Here is a 10,165-nt window from a genome sequence, read left to right on the forward strand (position 1 = left end):
GAAGGACCAAGTGGAGAAGGACCTGGCTTCATCAATTGCGACACACCGATACTAGGGAAATATAAAAGTTATTTTCTTTCGAACAATTCTTTTTTATTATAAATATAGTTCTATTTGATATATCGACGTAGAAGCATGAACTTGAGTTTCCTGGACCGCTTGCTTTTAGTGCTATGATTTGGATCATAAGCGCTAGCCGAAGAACCCAATATGACTCCATTTCGAACTTTCAGCAGATAATTTGAAATATCTCTTTGTCCAACAAGTAATTTTGCTGATGACAGCAGCCAAATTCATATTTAACTGATTTAMCGATTTACCGTTATATATTTGAACTACTGATATAGCAAGACTCTTTTTTTAATTCTAAATTTTTTTGGAATGGTTTGGTTTGCTACCCTATCGAAGATGGAAGATCGTAAACAGCATTTTCGGCATATTTTACTGTTTACTATCAAATCAAAAACACTTTAGCTCTGAAAGTATTCGACACAGTAACCGTCAGAGGAAGCAAGGGAATAGGAAAACCTCCCTCCGTAAGAAAGAGCAGGTGCAGAAAGATTGAGCTTCGCTTGGAATCTCCAATTAGCGAAGATGAAACGACCGCCACGTTGATGTTAATTTTTCTATAATCGCTTAAGCGGAGTAAAGGACAGTAAAGAATCAGTTTAAGAAAGGMAATTCCAAAATTGGTTTGCAAAATTTTTTTCCGGCATTTTCGATTTTAAGGATGCACCACGTCCTGGAAGGCCTCTCTAAACATAGACATCTGTTGCGCCTTTACATGTTACTCTAAAATGTGTAGAAATCGCACTAAAAAGCGTTTTTTAGGAATATTATCGTAGAAGATTGAATTATTTTYGAAGTGCTTTCACTCAGACCAATAAATATCTGGTAAAAATTCGTAGTTCCTTGGTTCAAAATCTTGAAAGCTTCAAATCTTTTCGACAAAGCCTAAAAAGCTTCCATATAACGCTCAAAGGCTTTCTGATAAAATTTAAAGCTAGACGTTTCTGATAAAGCCTAAAAAGCTTCTAATAAAACTTTAAAAGCGACGACTTTGATAAAGCTTGAGTATAATTCGAATTACTTGAAGAAATCATTTTAGAAAATAAGATATCGTTTCGGGAACCTAATCCAGTTGCTGTATCAGAAGTTTCTGATAAAGTCTAAAAAGCTTTCTGATAAAGCTTAAAAAGCTTTCTGATACAAATTATAAAGCTTTTTGATAAATCTTAAAAGGTATTGTAATAAAATTTAAAAAAGTATTCCGATGAAGCTTGAGTGTAATCCGAAACTAACACTATTTGCTTGTAGAAAATCAATTTAATTTTCATTTACTTTTCCGAGACAATGAGATTGGTCTCATCTAAAGATGAGAAGGAAAATAAAACTATCGTAGGTAGAAACCCAGAAGGAAGGTAAAGGATCGATTTAAGGCATATAATTTTTGTTTTCGATACGCCAAGCGTTACTCTTCAGCGAATCGAAATACTCTCTTGCTTCAATTCAACTCGATAAATTTGTTGTTGCTTTCACATATAAATTCGATTCGAGCAGAGAAATGGCCAACGAAGACAACTGTTCTTTAGAAGTTATCAAGGCTTCAAGGCAACGCTTTGTTAAAAAGGTTTCGAAAGCTTCTCTGATATTTAAACTAAAAGTCATGTACATTTGCAACCCAATTACCGCTATTTTTAAGAATGATTACTAAAGCAAACTTAAACTATCTTTCGCCGCAACTCGAAGATACGGTTTTTAAAATGAAAAGTGAAGTGACAAACTTAATTTCGAGGAAGGGAAGAGCTTCAGAAATGCCATACATTGTATAGACATACACACATCCATCACTTAGCTCCCCTGCAACAGGGATGAACTATCAATGCACCTATGCAAAATCATCAAGCACGCAGCACTAAGTCAATCAGTCAAAATGCAGTTATTTTCTCGTTGCAATTCGTGCTTATTTCACTGTCTGCTTCACTTGTCTGCTTGTGGCACTGTCTTACCTGTGTGTTAGTGATGTTGCAAGTTTTCCAAAAGTTGTTAGTTGCACTTCCGAGGCATTTTTCAYCTTTTGTTTTTTCATTATCGTGCTTTGTTTTGTTATGTTATTGCTTTGAAAGCAGACACTTTCTCACTCAGTTTTGAACTACTAAAGTCAAGTTATCTGCGCATTACTGTGTTGCATGTGCGTGCGTCTTTTAGTTGTTTTCAAATGTTGACTTGAGTTTGGTACTTTCTGCAACCCCAGTGAGTCTCCCAGACATACACACACCTTCAAGCACAGATGCTGTTACGGTGCAAGCAAACAGGTGATGAACGATGAGCGCATTAGCGGCATGTTTAAGAAGAAGAAGAAGAATAGCAGCATTGMATTTGTGGATATTTATATTTATTCTCTTATTTTTATTTTCTCTACCCTTTGCTTCGCACGCATAGCACACCACGCTATATCCAATTTTGCAGACCTTTTTCGTGTTAACTTTGAAGCTTTGCCTCTCAGTTTCCGTGTCTAATGGCTTTTAATATWTATTGATAACGCGAGCATCCTCTCTCGTCTCATCACTTTGCTTCATCTATTTATTCTAAGTATATTCYCACACGTTTACTTTGTAGCTTATAACGTTTTAAAAGTGAAAGCTTCCTGTAAAGCTGAAGTGGTTTTTTTCCATTCTTACTATTTTTAAAGCATAAGGTCTCATAACAGATTTAGCTCGTCATTCATTATTATTGCCAACTTTTTTTTTAGTTTTTTGCTAACTTTCCTATGTTTCCTTGGTGCCTGTCTTCCGTGGTCTCTTCTCAAACGCATCCTTCTAACATTTTTTTGCTGTGCTCCGTTGCAATTGCGGTTACAGCGGTTTTCTTGACCTCTCAGTTGACTTATGGCCTCTTGCTCCCCGGTTAGCTGGCGTTCGGTGCCTTGGYCTGCGTTACTTAGCAACCGTGATTTGCGCCATTGGTTTATCACTGATTTAAGGAAACATACTAAACTTTTGCCGCAACTTTTTGTCTYTCTTCCGTTCGTCGTTCGGTAACTTAAACTATTATTATTTTCTTGGCTTGGCGAGCGTTCATCTTACAGATTTCTTAACCCTTTACACAAGGCTTCTGGTTTTGTAGCATTACATTACTGTTGCTTCTTGCTTGGTGCTAGTATTGTTGTTGCTTGTGGCCATGATTCGCAACTATTCCTGTCCATAAAGTTTATCCACATCCCTCAGCTTAGCTCTTCGGCTTTAATTTTTATTTTTTCTATTTTCTTTTATTTTCATTCTTACAATTTTATGCGCTCTGGTCACTCGACAATCCTTCGCATAGTTCCTTTGTTCTACGCTGTTGCACCCCCACCGCCGCCACCAGAACCCTTTGCCACGGCGCTACGAAATTCTTTCACAAATATTTCTCATCTCTCTCGGCCATGCGATTTATTTGCTGGCGTCGCTGATGTGGCTTTCACTATTGCAACTTTACGCGTACAACAAGCTCAAGTTCTATGCTGCTCTTGCCGGTTGCTTCCCCTATTAACCCGACTTTTGCATTGCAACTATGTGTTATGGCCCTGCTTGTTTGTCTTTCTTTTGTTTAAAACCATTGTCCGAATTATTTTAATTGCACTTTGYCGTCCAAGTTTGTTCATCTGTCTGAATTTATCACACTCCAGTCCCACCGCCACCAACTAACCGGCTGTCTTTATGGCCCGCGCTTTCCTCTTCTTCTTCGCAGAATTGAGTTTCTCGAGTACGAGTGGTAAGTTTGTACGTAGAACGCCTGTGCCTTGTAACTTCCGTATCTTTGACAACCATTTTTTGTTTAGCTGGTTTTCAGTTTTTTTTTTTTGTTTTGTTTCTCGCAACTTTTCTTCTTTTGAACTTTAATTTCGTTCGCTTGGCCAAGGATTTGGTCAAATAATGAACTGCGACAAGTTTTGCGACAGCAACACAAACAAATTATGAGTTAAATGCATTTTTAATTTGTTGGCGTGATTTCAGTGGGCGGAGTCGCAGAAGGTCGCGACTGAAGTGGAAATAAATTCGATATGYTACGAATTCTTACAATATAGTCTTCTCTGCCAGAGAAGAGTGGAAAAAAAAGAGGTGGTCAATCAGTCAAAATTAATAAGCAACTATACGGATGGTTCCCAAGTAGTGGATATCTTTTCAGTAAAATTGGACAACCAAAATCGTTCTGCCAGACTACTGTACTGACTTCCAAGTGAAGATCACAGCAAATAAAGAAACCCTATTTGTTTTGAAAATAGTGTGAAGGAGTTATAGCCTCGCGGCTCTAAAGTCATTAAAGTCTCTAAGGGTTTCGTCAAAGATATTTCACGATAAACCTGCATTGATTCATTCGAAGATATAATGATATTCCTGGTAACTGTGAAGATTAGACCACAGAATAGTGGAAATTCTCTCGAATAGCTTTGAGAGCCGAGGTGCATGCTGCTCGGGTCCCCTTTCATTAGCCTTTTCTGGAACGGAAACAAAACAAGTCCAAGCGTTGAGATGCCAGCCTTGCTTAGAAAGCTGTTCACAATGAAGGTGGTGTGAGCCAGGGCGTTGTCGTGGTGCAACTTCCAATCGGCTGCGATGTCTCGTTGGACCCGACTGACCCTTCGTTTCCAGTCTTTTGAGGACTTCCACGTAAAACTTGGCGATGACGGTTTGTCCAGGAGGAACAAATTTTTGGTAGACGATGTCTTTGATGTCCAAAAAGACATTGAGCATTSTTACTTTGGATTTGCTCATTCCTCAGCGACATCTTTCCGGCCTTCCAAAAAGGCCTGGCACCACTTCTTGCTAAAGCAACTTCTSGGTAAGCGTGCCTGATCATATCCCATCCTGTAGGACTGTTGTATAAGTACAGTAGAAGCTTGCAGGAGGTGGAGAATGTAAGAGTCTGTATAGGAAAAGAATCGCAACCATCGGTCGAGGGATACTTGACGATATTTCGGTGGTTGCACGGATAAAATTTTATGTACTAATAAGCATCATCAGAAACATGGTATGGTTTAGGGAGATGACAATATAGTAAAGGGTTTAAGTCCTRCTGGCTTCACAATAGCCCCCCTAAAGCCCTAGGTGTGTCGTTAAACAGCTATTCTACATACTAGTTACTTAGTATTAAGAGAATGATGTTTGGTTCATACCGATTTCGGATGACCTTATGACGCCACAAAAAGTATAAAAGTTTACCACCTCACAAGTAGTTCCTTAGCTCAATAAAAGCTGAATTAAGAAAAACAAAAGTCAAACTCAGCATCACACTAAAAGCTCACTGAAACTGTTTATACTACGATAAAGTAGGGCACGTATGCCAATATAGCAAGTTCCACATAATCGAACGCTAGATTGCAACTTTGTGACATTATCACCTTCGTAGCAAATTCCAAAGCTCTCCCTCATAGCTGGTATATATATTATTATTAGTATATTACAAAGCCATTAAAACTGTAAAAGCTGGACCATAATTGAAGGGCGCAGGCTCAGTAACTGGAACAATAATAAATTATGCTATAACATTGTTAAAGAAAACTCGCACGCAAGTTCGCTGCTGGAAATTCAACACAGCTTGTATCAGCAATTTAAMCGATTTTATCGCATGCGATTTTTATGCAATTAGCAATATAATCCCTCAAATATGTGTATATAGTATGTCGCCACTATACTAATTTCTTGTGTAAATTTTAAACTTGCATACATGTATGTATATATGTATGTATATGTGTATCCATTTATAAGAGATATTTTTGTATAATATTTTTTCATTCAACTGACTGCCTGCATATTTTTATAGTTTGCGCATAAATATTCATATGCAATTATCAATTATTAATTATGTTGGTTTAATTATCCGCGAACATAAAAGGCGCGATTATGCGCATGATAAGCGAAATGCAACAGCAATAACAATAATAATAATGCATATAAACAATGGAAAATCATTTAGAAGGTGCGAGGCGTAAGCGCTGACTGTGCCATTAATGCCCGTGGGAATTGGCAAATTAATAATAGGCGCGTAAATGCTTATGCCTTTGGATGTGTGGGAGTATTTGTGACGTCAGAAAMGCCACGGATTATTATGTATGTGTATGTGTGTGTAATTGCAACTTTGTGTGCATGSTGTGCACATATTTTACGTCTCATTTATTTACTTTGTGGAAAAATTCAATTTAAACATTAATTACTTTAGTGTTTTGTGATTGTGCTTATGCGCCAAAGCGTAGYGTTGTTAATCGAAAAATATTTGACGTATAAATACATACATATGTATGCAATTAAATATAGTATGTATGTACATATGTTTGTATGTATGCAAGTACTTTTGTGATATTTCATTATCACCAGAATCATTGTTAAATATATGCAGAAACATTAAAGTAAATAGTTGTATAATTATAGAGTTGGTATAGTGACTCTATAGTAAGTAAGTTATGATATTTTTCGGATTCCGAAATTTCACAATAAAATTTTTGGTATTTTCTTGCATTAACTTGTTTTTTAAGATAATTTAATGAATTTTTGGGAAATTCCGAAATTTCGGGATTGTAATTTTTGAGGTCCCGATTAATGAATTGAAATAAAGGTAAAATTAAACGCTTTGCTGTTTGTAAAAAGCTAATAATTCTTTCGATTATTTAAATGATTTTTTCTGCTGATATTTTGTCCTGAACATTAAAGTAAATAGTATAATATTAAGATATTTTTYGGAATCACCAAATTACAAATAGTATGTTTAGTATTTTATTGCAATAACTCGTTTCCCAGCAAAATATAATGAATGTAATGTTTGAAGAATTCCGAAATTTCAAGATTGTCATCTTGTAAGTCCCGAAAACTGGATTTCTGAATTAAAAAAGTGAAATTAAGCGCTTTGCTGATTCTAAAAAYCTATCTATTCATTCGGTTAAGTAATTTTGTTTCTTTGCTGATATTCAGTCCCGAACATAAAATTAAATAATATGATATTTACATAATTATAGAGTTGGGATGGCGCATCATTATATTCTTCGGAATCCCGAAATTTCAAAATATAATTTTTGGTCTTCGCTTTTGAAAAATCACGAAATTTCAGGATTGCATTTTTTAAGTCCCGAAATTTCGGGATTGTCATTTTTCAAATCCCGAAAAGACGGGATTAATTAATTAATTAAAAATGAAATTAAACGCTTTGCTAATTATAAATATCCATCCATTCACTCGATTATCAAATTTGTTTCTCTACCGATATTCAGCTTCTAACCAAATTAAATGACCAACATATGTATGTATGTATGTACATACATACATATTGTATGTACGTACATATAAATATTATTCCCGTTTAGCTTCAGTTACAATTACATTGTGATATTATTGAATTTCTCTGTATTATCAGCAATAAGTGGCGCAATTAATATAAATTCAAAGCGTTGAATATTTAATCTTATTATTGTTTATGGTATATTTTCAGGGATGGGTAACCCGTATTTTAACCAAATCAGTGTAGCCGAAACACAGAGCATTATTTAAAGTAATTTAATTTTTGGGCTTACTGATAGCCTTCATTATTTTCATTACTGAATTAAACGTTTTGTTGTCATTTTTAGCTGGTAACAGCCTTTGTTGCTATATTGTTAATGTTGTTGTTGTCGTTATTTTACCAACATAGAGTTTATTTATTTTATATTCAAAGCGATAAGCCGAAATGTGATAAGCGACTAATATGTAATTCGAATGACAAATTAAGTAATTGCTGCTAATCGATTGTTTAATATTAAACAAGAAATATAGCTTGTATTATACAAATCTGTATTTATCAAATTATGTCTGATTAAATCAAACCAGTTTCCCTTTTTTAACAACAAATGAAGCAAGAAATACAATTATTTGCAAATATACAAACTAGAGTACGCTCACCGAATAATTAAGTAAAAGTAACTTATTGAATAATCATTTGCGACAGTTACCGTAATAATTTGTTAGTGTTTGATTTTGTAGCTGTCTAACTGWGATGTGTGAAAGAAAAAATTGTAACGCTGGCTTCTATTGTACTCTTGACACAGAAGTGTTGACAAGCAGAGTGGCGCAGTGGAAGCGTGCTGGGCCCATAACCCAGAGGTCCGAGGATCGAAACCTTGCTCTGCTATCSGTAGCATTAATTTTTCATTTTTATTTGCTAATAATTTTAGATTATTAAACTTTCTTATTGTAATCTGTGCCCAAAAAATAAGGTGACATTTGAATTGAAACTGCACGCGTCGAAGGATTTGGAGAATTATTTTTTTTTTAGGTTGGTAGTCCTGTCAGTCACATTTATGTCAAATTTCATGTCAAAATATTCATTAATGTTTGAGATACGTGTCGTTGTTGTTGTTGTTGTTGTAACGGCCGAATTCTGCCGAGTTGACAGCCCTTGGCCGGATAAAAATCCGGGTCCGTTCCGGTTTTCGTAGACCCGACTGTCGTGGGAACGGAGATACGTGTCGTTTTGTGAGCTGCTAAAAGTGAGTTTTTCGTTTTTTGCGATGTCGATATTTGTTGAGCAAAGAATTCGCATTAAATGATCATTTCGCCAAAAACTCAACCCATATCGTTCCGCAACCACCGTATTCACCTGGTCTGACGCCGTGCGAGTTCTGGCTGTTCACCAAGCTCAAAAGACCGCTCTGGGGACACCGTTTTTATACGATAGAGGAGATTCAAGCCGCAGCGAAGACGGAWCTGAAGGCCATCCYGGAAAGTGACTACAACCAGTGTTTCGAAGATTACTTGAAGGGGATGATATTGATTTGGAAGAATAAATAAAAAATGTTCAAAATAAAAACAATGTCAACTTATTTTTTGGGTAATGTCATAAATGTCATAAATGTCAAATTTCATTTTTATAAATTTTTTGAAAAATAGTTGATACTAAATACATTGATTGTAAATACATAAAATCTACAAAGTTTTTGAAAAATGTTATGAAGGAGTAATGAAGTTATATTAATTTTTTTTRGGCATAAGGTTACTAGTACTATTATTTTGTCATATTATTACCGAAAAATTCAATTAAATATGAAATAAAAAACAAATATTTATTTTACTTGAGTTGAATTCCCCCCTACGCCACCTCACCTTTTCAAAATCCTACACTCAGCACTAAGCAAATTGTATTTTTGAACAAGTTGAATACACACACCCACCCTCATCTCACAAAAACCACCTCTATGCACCTTAATGCCATTTTTATTGTGACTTCCTTCTTTACAAATTCACAATTTCATACCTTTCTGCGGGCGTTTGACCCAAAGGGAACTGCAATGAACGCGTGAACAAAAGTGAAAAAATCCAAATCCGTTAAAATGTATGAATAAATAAGAGATGAAATGTGGGTAGGTTCAGTTATGACGCCCATTGGGGAGGCAACGAGTTCAGTGTACCCTTTTTGACACACTTAAGGGTATAACAGAAATAAGAAAAGAGGAAGAAATTAAATTAAATGAATTAAATAAATTACTAAGTGCTTTTAGTAGAAATAGTAAAATTCTTAAATTAAATGTGATACAAGACTATTCTTATGCGACGTTGAAGAAGGTGAGACAAAAAAGTAGTCATAACAAAAAAATCGGTAAGGTAAAGTAATTCCATATCATACCATACAGTGCGGAATGAGAGGGAAAGTATAATATGTGTTTGAAAATTTTTAAAATTCATTGTTATAACATTTGATCATAATTGACCCGGATTGACAAAAAATAAGTTTGAAGTTTTTTTTTTTATAAAAAACTTCAATATTTTCTAAGAATTCATTATTCCCTAGGAATTTTATTTGAAAATATGAAAAATATATTATTGTGGCATCTGATTAAAATTGACCCGGATTGAAAAAAGAAATTAATCTTTATGTTTTTGACACAAAACTTCATTATTACCTTGAGGGAAAGAGGAGGAAATTATACGAATTTTACTTCAAAAATAAAAAAAAGTATAGGAATTTTCTGTTATGATATAACATTTGATCAAAATTAACCCAGATCGAAAAACTAATAATCTTTGGTTTTGTTATGCAAAACTTTATTATTGCCTTGAAGAAATGAGGGGGAAATTATACGAATTTTATTTCAAAATATTAAAAATTCAATGGTATAACATCTGATCAAAACTGACCCGGATTAACAAAAAAAATAATTTTTTGT

General features: G+C 34.9%; 1 non-coding gene across 1 annotated transcript; it reads left to right on the forward strand.

Moving 5' to 3' along the window:
- Nucleotides 1-8,061: 8,061 nt before the first annotated feature.
- Nucleotides 8,062-8,133, forward strand: Trnam-cau. Its single transcript has one exon. It is a non-coding gene; the product is annotated as a tRNA-Met (tRNA).
- The last annotated feature ends 2,032 nt before the right edge of the window (nt 8,134-10,165 follow it).

This window comes from Bactrocera latifrons, unplaced genomic scaffold (genome assembly GCF_001853355.1).
Source record: "Bactrocera latifrons isolate USDA-ARS-PBARC rearing strain unplaced genomic scaffold, ASM185335v1 scaffold_157, whole genome shotgun sequence".
NCBI lineage: Eukaryota > Metazoa > Arthropoda > Insecta > Diptera > Tephritidae > Bactrocera > Bactrocera latifrons.